This window comes from Ornithodoros turicata, unplaced genomic scaffold, assembly GCF_037126465.1.
Source record: "Ornithodoros turicata isolate Travis unplaced genomic scaffold, ASM3712646v1 ctg00001205.1, whole genome shotgun sequence".
Lineage (NCBI taxonomy): Eukaryota > Metazoa > Arthropoda > Arachnida > Ixodida > Argasidae > Ornithodoros > Ornithodoros turicata.
The window spans coordinates 55,686-68,194 of record NW_026999501.1 but is presented as its reverse complement, the minus strand read 5'-3'; the positions used below and the strand labels follow the sequence as shown (position 1 = coordinate 68,194).

Genomic DNA, 12,509 nt, shown 5'->3' with positions numbered 1-12,509 from the left:
TCTGTGTCTTTGTTATCGGGGGAGAGGAGGATGTTGTCGAGGCGGTAGTGATTGTGTCTGTCTGAGCGTCTGCGCTCTTGGACCAAGGTGGGGTGACTGGGTTGGCGGCTGTGCGCCTGCGTACTGGTTTTTGTGCTATTAAACTGTTCGTTGGAGTCAGCGCCTGTCCTGTCCTCTCTTCTTCCGTCGTGTCTTCTCGCGCTGTGTTTTGGATCTTCATGTATAGTCACCAACGTGCCCAACAGCGAGTCCTCTTGGATTACAATACCTTGTTCAATCACACGAGCGTATCGAATGAACAAGTATCAATCGTTGGAAAGAAGCAGTGTATGTACACCATCAGAAATGTCAAAAGAAGTCTGATGGCATATACGACGACAAGAGATACCTGTGCAATGACGTCGACTCCTATCCTTATGGAAGCTACGAATATGGTAAGTTTAAGTGGGTGATATAAATAGTGAAGCACCTAATGTTCTTTCATCTCTTCAAAAGATGTGCAGGAAGAGAATTAATGTTTCTGTCACATACTGTTCTCTCCTGCGATTTGCCTCTGGGTCATGGACAGAGAAGGACGAGTGCCTGGGTGATCCACATGGTTCTTATGCGAAAAACGTCATGGATGCGAGTGGAGATGTACGGCGGGCATGGATGTGTCCCCAGGGAGATCTGCAACATCTCCGAGACTGCCATGATGTACTCAGTGAACATTGAAAACTATTTACCATGTGTCCCAACCATTGCCGAGATCGCTCAGGCTAAAAAAGAAGGCCTCCCGGATCAATGAGCAATTTGGGGGAACTGTGAGCTGGCCTAGAAATGAATGGGATTGATCAATGAGCGGTTGTCTATTATGCAGCTGTAATTATGAAGCAATATGCAGTTGAAAGCGTGTGACCGAGCAACTAGAGAGTGGAAATGACAAATGAGTCTATCGAGCATGTATGACAGGCAGCCAATAGGCCAATCACTAGGTTTTAGAAATGAATGGATGTGACCACCCTTGGACCAATAGAGCGGTGAGCGATTTGGAAACCTATGAGCCGACTTAGAATTGAATAGAATAGATCATTTTGGTGTCTATGATCGAGTGAGCAGATGTTGTGGCAATGAAGGGTAGCCAATCATGCAGAAATTGAATGAATCACCGTGAAGGGGTGGAGCTGTGACCAATCAACCAGAGGACTTGGAAGTGGCTTGACCTGGATTAGAAATGGGTGGTGGATTAGAAATTCCTAGAACTGGATTAGAAAAAAGTGGCTGTTGTGCGTAACAGCGCTACAATTCTCATGAACAGCGTTAGTTGCGTTTCTTGGACATCATAATGGAAAATTCGGCTAACTTTATTAGTGATATTGGCAATAAAATTGTGAATTCAACATTCTTAGGTGAGGGAATACGGCATTAAAACAGTGAATTTATTACCATTCTTTCTTGAAGGAATATACTCGCCAAGTGCACATCGAACAGAGAGCTTCACAACAAATGCGTCAAGTGAGGTTCACAGTGAGGAGCCCGCTCGAATTTCAACAACACAGCCACAACATGAACAGTGTTAGTTGCGTATCTTGGAAATCATAATGAAAAATTCAGCTAACTTTATTAGTGATTTTGGTAATAAAATCGTAAATTCACCATTCTTACTAGAGGGAATACGTTCGCAGGTGCACTTCGAACGCAAGTCTTCGCAGGTGGTGCGGACTTCGTGATTCAGTTCATAAACGGCTCTGGTTTAGTGGAATGAGCCCGCGCGTTAGTTGCGTACCTTGGACATCGTAATGGGTGAGTAGTAAATAAAATGGAGGAGAGTAATAAATTCACTGTTTTAATGCCAAGATTTATTGAATGTAAATGCGCAATTAATGCTTTTGTGTTGGCTGTATCGTTGAGACTCGAGCGGGCTCATTCCACTAAACCAGAGCCGTTTATGAACTGAATCACGGAGTCCGCACCTCTTGCGAAGACTTGCGTTCGAAGTGCACCTGCGAACGTATTCCCTCAAGTAAAAAGGTAGATTCACGATTTTATTGCTAAAATCGCTAATAAAGTTAACTGAATTTTACATTATGATGTCCAAGATACGCAACTAACGCTGTTGATTTTGTTGTGGCTATGTTGTTGAAATTCGAGCGGGCTCGTCAAACTGGCCCTCATATGATGCACTTGTTGTGAAGCCTTCAGTTCGATGTGCACCTGGCGAACGTACTCCATCAAGAAAGAAGAGGAATAAATTCACTGTTTTCCTCTAGATCGGAAATATGAGAGTTTCATCTTTGTACGTGGTGTATGGAAGGCTCGTTAGGACAAATGTTTCCATGCAGGATTGTCGCTTTTTAGCTGACGTAAAAAAACAACGTAGCTGATGCTGTCATGTTTTACTTTCTCCATTCCGTACACGACTGCGGCGGCGCCACAATAAACCCACTATTCGACAGATTTCGCCCTCCTGTTTTTTCCTCTAGATCGGAAATATGAGAGTTTCGTTTTTCCACGTGGTTTTTTGGAAGGCGCGTTAGGACCACTGATCTCTATGTATAAAGGCTGGATCGCGCATGGGAGAGGGGCTCGTGGGGGAGAGGCGTGCATTCGGGCCGCCATGTTGGGAGGCCCTAAAACGCAGTGTGTGCCCATAGAAAACAATGGGAGGTAAGGGAGATTGTGAGTATTTATTGCGCTGCAGGCGTTGATCGTTGTTTGTCATCACACAATTTTGTAAGGTGCCAGTATACTGATGTATCCTAACAGTATTTCACAGGTGTCCTGTCGTTCGATTCTTAATTACGTTATGTTTTGCATTCCAAAAACTAGATCGTCACGGCAGTACAGCGCTGGGGATTGTACTACAGTACGTTTCCCAGCCAATATTTCAATAAGAAACGATGTGAGGTTAACAACAACCATGTATGTAATATCCCGTGCTGCGTTCTGGACAAAAATTGTTCCATAAAGAACGGTCCGGGATGATATATACTCGCATGGCAGAAAGAGATCGTACTATAGAATCACAGCCGTTGTCTTGGTCGTGTATGGGTTTAGTATGATTTATATCAAGCATCGCCGCAGAAACAGTCTTTTAGTGAACGACAGCGGTGCTTTGCCTCGCAAATATGGACACACCGAAGCAGCCCTAAATACTTCACGCAATTAGATCACGCTCGTTAGGACAGTTAATCAGGTAGTGATGTAAGCTTAATCAATTAAGTTACTTAGAAAGTGGTAACACCTCCTTGAGACACAGGACTTATCTCTTTTTGAAGTACAGCCCTTCTATGTTTGCTTGCTTCCTCCTTTATTTGTTCTGATTATTTGCAGGCGCGGTTGTGCCAAACTGAATGTCCTTCTCCAGCACTCACATGCTTTTGTTGAATACAACTGCAGCGTCAGAAAAGCTGCTTGGGGACGGGGTCCTGCTATCCAGTGCTGACTTTGTCATGCTTGTTATGTGGAGCATGTTCCAAACAATGCAGCTCCACGTATGGTCTTCAAATTGCAACAGGACTATTTGGAGGTTGAAACAGTTGTGATTTTGTCATTTTGGCCCTCGTGTACCCAGTCTGTGAAACGCAAACAAAAAAGTCTAACACGATATGCTTTTGTAATGAAGATCACTGATGATGAGTAAAGAGAATATACGAGTTCAAGTTTATTCAATATTTTATATCATTCATTATATTATTCAACATTTTATGTCAAGTGTATACAACATCAAGTTTATTCAAGTTCAAGGTTTATTTCTTGCACTTATGCGTTTCAGGATACAATGAACGTGGAGGGAGGTCGCAAAAGGCTACATTTATTGTTTTGTGACCTTGCTACAATGGCAATATATATTTTAGGAATGACAATGGTCAGGTATGCTCTCTAAATTTGTAGCACTCAATTTTAGGTTGGAATGAGCAATGAATAGCAATTTCCCCACTGATATTTTCTCATATATGCTAAATTTTAAATTTAATATGATCGAATATGTGATAATATAATAATAATATATATGTGATCAACAGTAGATGTAAACAACATGAGTAGCCAGAGAAGTGCATTCTCAATAAATAATTGTCTTCTTATAGCGTATATGTGCATGCCTATTACTTGAAACAATTATCACAGTTCCCTGACAAGTTTTAATTTCTGAGAGTGTACTGTAGAAGCTGCTTAGATCTACAACAGTTCATACAAGGTATTATATACTGTGAATGCCTTTAAAAATTCCATGTGACACATATCCCTTTACTTTCTGGAGGTGCTGTGGTAGTCAAAGTTTGCGGGCATTACGCAGGTTCTGCACCCATTTCTCGAGTATGTCGAGGCAGCTGTGAAGTAACCTGCATTGATGATGATTATTCCAACTTTTATGGTGCGTCGACAACAAAGGAAATAATACATCAGAACATTGGTTCGGGTGCAACCAGTTAAAAATGAATATGTTGTTTAATAAATGCATTGGACAAATGTTAAAACATCAGTTTCAAACATGGTTTACAATCCCTGTATCTTCTAATAATTAAAAAGATTAAAAACTATTCTAAAAAGAATATGGGGAACTCTTCTAAAAAGAATTATAATCTCTAATTATTAGATTGCTGGGTTAAGGAGCCTAAAGTGTAAGGTGTGTTTCTGATGTGAACATGTAAGAAAATATGCAAAACTGAGAGAGGCTAACCACAGTGCGTGCACTGAGGTTGTTCCTTCCTGTAAAGTAGAAACCAGTGGATGAGGAACGTGGTACTTACCTGTACACCCAGCCGTATCACACTGCACAGATTATTCACTGGGCAGCCCTCATGACGAAACCTGTATTGAGAGACCACTTTTGCCTTAAAACTGCTACACATAGCACGACACGCTACAAATTATTACTATCGTAACAAGCTGACGATACAGCTCAGACACAAAGGCGTTATTCAAGTCGCGCCACACCACCGTTACGTAGGATTCTTTGTCACAAATCAAAACAAGGCACAAAACAATACCAATACATGAAAAAATGTGACAATCGTGGTCTTATTATGACGTAATACCGAACTTGTGCGCGAAGGTAATTCAAAGAAATGAATGTGGCACTTGCTTCCGCAGAGAACACCGTGTACCATGCTAGCAATGCATGCAAAAAAGCGCTCGAGTGTTCGCACATATATTGATGACAACACTACCTGTGTAGTGTAACATGTTCTTTCAAGCATATTATGCATTCAAACTGTATTTGCCGCCGGGTAAAATGCAAGTGTGCTCGATTGAACGTCGGAAGAGCGATCAAGCAACCTGCATCCAGTGCTCGTTTTGGGCAAAAAAAACACTTCATAATGGTCAAATAAATGTACAGAATCGACGCCTATTTATTCCTTGATGAAGAGTGAGTCACCTGTATAAGTTTAAGGCCCTGTAACCTTGCCAGTACGGTTGGTACGACCGTAATTGCAAGAAGTTGCCATGATCGCTGCGGCGGCTGTTGTGGGCACCGTAAGATGGAGGCCGGTTTCTTCACGCTCGCGCTCTCTATCCGCGATCCAGCCTTTTACAATCGAGATCAGTGGTTAGGACAAATGTTTCCGCGCGTTAAGAGAAATGTTAAGAGAAATGTTAAGAGAAACAAATGTTTTCATGCAGGATTGTTGCATTTCAGCTGACGCAAAAAATAAAGTAGCTGATGCTGTCATGTTAATAAACCCACTATAAACCCATAATAAACCCACTATGCGACACGTTTCGTTTTCCTCTTTTTGCCTCTAGATCGGAAATATGAGAGTTTCGTTTTTGCACGCGGTTTTTCGGAGCCACTCTAGGAGAAATGTTTCCATGCAGGATAGTCGCATTTTAGCTGATGTAAAAAATAACATAGCTGATGCTGTCAAAGTTGTACTTTCTTCATTCCGTACTCGACTGCGGCGGCGCCACAATAAACCCAGTCCCACTGATCTCGATTGTAAAAGGCTGGATCGCGGATAGGGAGCGCGACTGTGCGGCAACCGGCCGCCATCTTACTGTACCCAAAACAGTGGCCGCGAGCGATCATGCCGGCTTGTTGTAGTTACGGCTGCACCAGCCGTACGGGCAAAGGAGAGGGCACAACTTTTCACAGGTGAGTCATTCGTTATCAGGGAATAAATTGGCGTTCATTCTGTACATTCCTTTGACGATTTTGAACTGTTTTTTTTTTTTTTTGCACGAAACCAGCACTTGATGCAAGTTGTAAGATGGCTCTTCTGAGGCTCAAGCGAACGCCCTCGTATTTTACCTGGCGGGAATGATAGTTTGAGGGCATAATATGTTACAGGGAACATGTTACTCTACAGTTGGAGTGTTGTCATCCGTGTATGTGCGGCACTCGAGCGCTAAACTGCGTGCATTGCTAGCCCGGTACACGGTGTTCTCTACCTAAGGAAGTAAGCAGTCATCTTTTTGAATCAGCTTCGCGAGGAGAGTCTCATCCTTTATGTGTTTGTATTGTTTACTATTTTAGTGTTAAGTCGTAGCAAGGGATGTGGGAGCTTTACGTCGCGAGACAACTGTGATCCTGAAACAAAGTTAAAATCTGGACGGGTTGGCGATCCATTCTAAAATCGAGAGGAAACCCCAATGCGAGGAGACAACGAAAGGGACAAAGGACGAGACAAACACAGCAATGTATTGCCAACCAAAGACTTTTATTTGTGAAGTTGTGAAGTTGTGTCTCGTCCTTTGTCACTCTCGTTGTCCCCTCACACTGTTTTTTTTTATCGCTATTACATCTGTGATCATGAACGGACAAAGAATGTCTCTGTTGCGGTAATCTCACTGGGATGCGTCATCTAGCTCTTTTGTATGTATCTGACCTTTGTTGTCAGCTGCTTGCAATGACTGCATTAGTAATTGGTTGCATGCAATGTTATTTGGGACAGTATATAAGACGTGATCTCTCGATACAGGTTTCCTCATAGCCGCCCTGTCATACTAAAAAAATGGGTGCAGAACCTGCGCAGAAAAGACTGGACACCATCAAAGACCTCGGTGATCTGCAGCAGGCATTTTGAGGAAGACTGCTTTGACCGGACTGGGCAGACAGTGCGCCTTAAGACCGACGCAGTACCAACAAAGTTTGATTTCCCACAGCACCTCCAAAAAGTAAAAGCTTATGCATCACATCCAAATTTTAAAGCTATTCTGGATAGTGTATCATTGCTCTGCATTAACTGTCAAAGATGTGAACCATATATGTACAGTGGACTCTCAGTAATTCAAACCAGCAGGGGACTGGTGATTATTGTGTCAATTACTAGACATGCGCATCTAAACGTGGGCTGCAAGGAAGAATTAGGTCATGGGAGCACACTTGTGTGGCACGAATTAGTGTCGTGGGTCACCCACGTTGCGTACATCTACTGTTGGTTACCTTCATGCTGCCACAAGTTTCCTTTCGGACCCCTGGAACTCTGTAATCATTTTAGCTGCAATGGGAGTGTCCTGTCAGCATCTCAACTGCTTGCAAAGCTGTCAACATATTAAGAAATGACACAGTTTTGAAGATTTCACATTCTGGAAATTTGCAACAGCAGAGGCTGTCAGATTGCGACCTACTGAAAGTTTTGTTTTACGGGAGCAGATATGTGGTGGCCATTTCTTCAACGTAGGCATATCTTATAAGGGAATGAAAAGTGTGAAATTAGCAAAAGTGCTGTTTGAATTTTTAATACACTGGACACATAACCTGCAGACCCAAAATTTTGAACTTGTTTGAGCTACAGTAGTCTGATCCCCTTTTGCAGGACACTTAAGTAACCAGACAAAATACCCACAAGTGTGAATTATCAGAGCTTACATTAATGAGAGCCCACTGTACAGAGATCAGCATACATGGATAAATAAAAGGATGGTGTTTCCAATGTGAAATTGGACTCAGTAGTTTTGCATACTGCCCCATACGGCATCATTCCTGAAATAAAAGTATCGTCTCCTTTAACATTCCCTGTACCTTCGAAATGCATAATGGCAATAAATAGCTGCTGAACTTAAAACTGTTTATTGTCTTTGTTCTTACAACATAACATCTTGGAACTTATTTACGAAACCATATTTCGTTACATCTTTGTCACACAGAATGTACAACCAAGAAAGCCCCCTGCCACTAGACATAACGTAGAGCAGGATACAATTGGTAGCACGTCACAGCCAGGACCATCTTGGGGCGCAACAGGGCCATCATCAGAACTGTCACAAGCCTCATGTGGTCCTGCAGCAGACCATACATACGTAGTGCAAGAGAGTCCTCGTACATTAAAACGGAAGGTGAACGTCGCAGTCGAGGCACTAGAAAGTGCAAGCAAAAAAGTGAAGCATACCCAGGAGAAGAATTTGAGACTAAAGAAAAAGGTGGTAACTGCAGAAAGTGTAATAGAAGACCTCCAGAAAAAGTCACTGGTTTCAAAGCAGTGCAGCAACATTCTCCGTGGCTCCCTTTCAGACGTACAGTTGGATTTGGTGCTACGTACTATACACAACAAACATGGGAAGATCAGCAGAGAGCAGTACCCCCCATCCCTACGTAGTTTTGCTCTCACGCTGCAGTTCTACTGCACAAAAGCGTATGAGTATGTGAGAAAGACATTCAATTTGGCTCTTCCGCACCAGGCAACAATCAGGTCATGGTACAGTGCAATCCATGGTGAGCCAGGATTTACACAGGAAGCCTTTGATGCCTTGATAGCAAGAGTAGAAGAGCAGCGGAAGCTATCTAAACGTGTCGTGTGTTCACTAATGCTCGATGAAATGAGCATAAAGAAGCAGATTCAGTTCGCAGGACAGTCCTTTAATGGTTTCATAAACCTAGGCACTGGCATTGACGACGACAGTCAGGAACCAGCTACGCAAGCTCTTGTATTCCTTGTGGTTGCTTTGGACAGTAACTGGAAAGTGCCATGTGCATACTTTCTCATCAACAGCCTAAGTGGGGAGGAAAAGGCAAACCTTGTGAGCCTCTGCCTTCAAAAGCTACATGACATTGGAATTCTAATAGCTGCAGTTGTGAGTGATGGCCTGGGCTCTAACCTCACCATGTTTCAAGACCTTGGTGCAAACATGAAAAGCCCTGACATCAGGCCATGGTTTCAGCACCCTTCTGATTCTTCCTGGAGAGCTCACGTAATCCTCGATGCTTGCCACATGCTGAAGCTCATTCGTAATGCCCTGGCAACAATGGGGACCCTGAAAGACAGCAATGGAGGCACAATAAAGTGGGCCTACCTCGTATGCCTCCAAAATTTGCAGCAATCAGAAGGGCTTCACGCCGGAAACAAGCTCAAGGCTGCTCACATTGACTGGGGAAGTCAGAAGATGAAGGTGAATTTGGCAGCTCAGACAATCAGCTCAAGTGTTGCGGATGCTCTGGAGTTCTGTGACAGGGACATAAACAATACAATGTTTCGTGGATGTGAGGCAACAGTGGAATTCCTCAGGAAGTTCGATCGTCTGTTCGACATCATGAACTCCCGCAATCCCCTGGCAAAGAACTTCAAAGCACCCATCCGGTATCCAACCCGCCACCTTTGGATTCCATTCTTCAACGAGATGACTGCATATATTGGCAACCTGAAAGATGCATCTGGAAAGCCAATATTAGAATCCCCACGAAAAACAGGCTTCCTTGGGTTCCTGATCAACATGGCAAGCATTCAAAGCCTATGCAGCCATCTTCTTTCGGGAGATCATGCACTGTTAAGATATCTGCTGACATACAAACTCTCTCAAGACCACCTCGAACTTTTCTTCTGTGCGTTGAGGGGTAAAGGTGGGTGGTGCAACAATCCAACGGCAGGACACTTCATGGCTGCATACAAGAGGCTCCTTGTTCACCATGAAATCGAGCCTACAGCACGAGGTAATTGTATCGTCCAAGACTCCACACGTATACTGACTGTGACAGCCGCAGCAGCAGCAGCAGCTACTTCCCTTGACGAACTTGAGATTCACGCATCACGCTATTTTGGTACTGCACAGAGTGAACGTGTTGAAGACCACGACTACGCGGATGTACCTGATACAGAGCAACTGTCAACCTTTGTTGAAGATGTTGTGGGGTACATCGCGGGGTACGTTGTCAAGATGGTGACAAGAAAGATCTCCTGTGCTGACTGCATTGACGCTCTCACAGACAGAACTCTACACAGTGCTCTTCTTCGTCGAAAGTCTCGAGGTGGTCTGATTAGTGCGTCTCAGAGTGTCATCACCATTTGTAAAACAACAGAAAAACATGTTCGCCAAATACTTCATATCTCTGACGGAACCTTGCCATCCAATGCTCAGCTTGGGCAGCTTCTCACAAGGGCCGTCTTACAGGACATCCTGTGCACGTCTGCAAGACTGGACATTTTTCCTACTTTGAGCCAGCACATGTTTGAGTGCAGTGCAGACGAAAACCATGTCATTCACCTTGCAAAACATGTTGCAGACTGTTATGGGAAGATAAGACTTTATCACCTTGCCAAACAGTACACGGAGAAGGTGACTGCAAGGCCACGTCTGCGTAAGAGGTTGTCGAGAATTATAGTTTTTAACAATCAGTGACTACTCACGTTCACTTCCTAAGTGATTCCAATTTTCATATTTAATAAGTACAAGGGATTTTGTGCTTATCTTACTTTTTAGTTTTACTTATTCACAATTCTACCTGGCATATGTTTTCTTCTGCATTTTCTTAAGGTGATTTTCCGAAATTTTGTACTGGCACACAAAGTCAGAGCCCAAGTGTACCTCCTGTTTCACTACGGTCCCCCAGCAGAATAATTCATAAACAAGTGATGCTATCAGAAAGCTTTCTTTGGCAGCCTCATAGCTAAGCGTAAGAGCGCATCAATACACTGCTCCGTCCAAGAAATATGTACGCAGAAACCAATTAACTAGAAATCACTAAAATGTAACCACTGTGTTTCTTTGTCTGGAACATTTTTTTGCTGAAGGTTCAAATCAATAAACCAGAATTACTCAAGGCATCTGCAGTAAAAATTTAACAAGCTTAAAAGGTTAAAAGGAGCTTTAGTCAATCAATGAGAGCATGAAAAATGACTCTCCCACTGCTGAGTTCCTGGCCAATGCCTCAGGAATGATCAGTGAAATGAAAGTTCTCTGATAGCGCCATGTTGTTTATGAATTATTCAGCTGGAGGACCTTTAAAAAGCACCTGGTATACATATGGCACATTTGTGTCAATCTTCATTACTTGTACCACGTTACTTTCCTGCAGTAATTGATTTCAAGAGGGACAACTGTTAATAAACTAGTGTTAACCCTCTTCAGCACTATACTACTACTTTCTCCAAAATAAATCAGAGCCTAAAGTCTTAGGGTTTCACTCTAATGTTCACCCAAATTGAAAGTGGCCTCTTAGGGGTGAAACCTGACTCTTACCCAGCAAATTGCCCTTACTGAAATGTCTGTAGCAATGCACACCGACTTGTTCAGCCAGTAAACGCAATTGCGTCACCGTTTGTACCAAACAGTGCAGTTCGTTACAGTAATAGAGCCCAATTCCCCCCCCCCCATTTAGCTTTTTGGAAGTTTTTTTTCATTCGAATTCTTATTAATTTAGAGCACACATTCATTTCCCCAATTTTTACCCAACCCCCCCCCCCCCAAACCCATTTCTCGAAAAAATATTTCCTGACACACTGGGGTTCTAAGAATAATGTTTACCTCATGTTTCATGTGCATGCTTTCTAGCACTGCATTTGAAATTCTGTGGCACAGAAAGAAAGCCAAGATTATATTGCTGGACCGTCTTGCTGTGTCATAACAAAGGATTGCTTTTTGTCTCATGCCTACCAAGTGTGGTTGCCCACATCGTTGTGCCACTGGGCTGGTGCCCACTGCAATCAAGTGTACTGTCGCGAGCAACGTGTGAGCAACTTATTCTGTGGGGATGTAGTGAAAACCTGTGCCAGAAATAATCGTCCCAGCTTGCACGGGTAGAAAAAACTGTCCCATGCCTTAGGGGACCATTGTGGTGGCTGTTTAGGATCAAGCGTGTGGTGCCACACGCTAAAATAAAATAAGAAAACATAAACAAAAAGAAAACAGTGAGAGGACAATGAGAAGGCAGACACAAAAACGAGTACTTTTCGGTGTCCCTGCACTGGGGTTTTTATGAGTTGCAAAAGTCATGCGCTACGTTTTACGGACAACTGAACTTTTCAGGGGTAGGGCATCTCGTTGCAGGAAATCAGACGTGTGTGAGAAGTGACGAGATTGATATATATTCCAGGCTATAAGTTTCTGGCATGGTCTGATGCTGGGGTCTCCCAGTGCAGCCCGGGTCCTGGTACACTGCGCCAATTGGTGTCGCCTAACCTGACCTAACCCAACTAAACTGACATATAAATAGCCAAACCTCCTGACATAACCAAAGTAACATGCGTATCATGAACAAGCTATAATGGTGCAAGCTAGCTGCTGTCTGCAAAGAAAGAGGTAACATTTGCTTGAACTTCAAACGGTCTTGTGTTGTCGTTATCGACTTATACGACTTATATGTTCATCATATTCAA

General features: G+C 43.2%; 1 long non-coding RNA gene across 2 annotated transcripts; it reads right to left on the bottom strand.

Annotated features, from left to right (window-relative positions):
* Positions 1 to 8,840: 8,840 nt before the first annotated feature.
* LOC135376663 (uncharacterized) lies at positions 8,841 to 10,126 on the bottom strand. Of its 2 annotated transcripts, XR_010417792.1 has the most exons (5): positions 10,026 to 10,126; positions 9,885 to 9,958; positions 9,283 to 9,796; positions 9,024 to 9,174; positions 8,860 to 8,913 (listed from the first exon to the last, which is right to left on the bottom strand). It is a non-coding gene; the product is annotated as an uncharacterized LOC135376663 (long non-coding RNA). The 2 variants fall into 2 exon arrangements; XR_010417791.1 differs by having other exon boundaries at positions 8,841 to 9,174.
* Between the last annotated feature and the right edge of the window lie 2,383 nt (positions 10,127 to 12,509).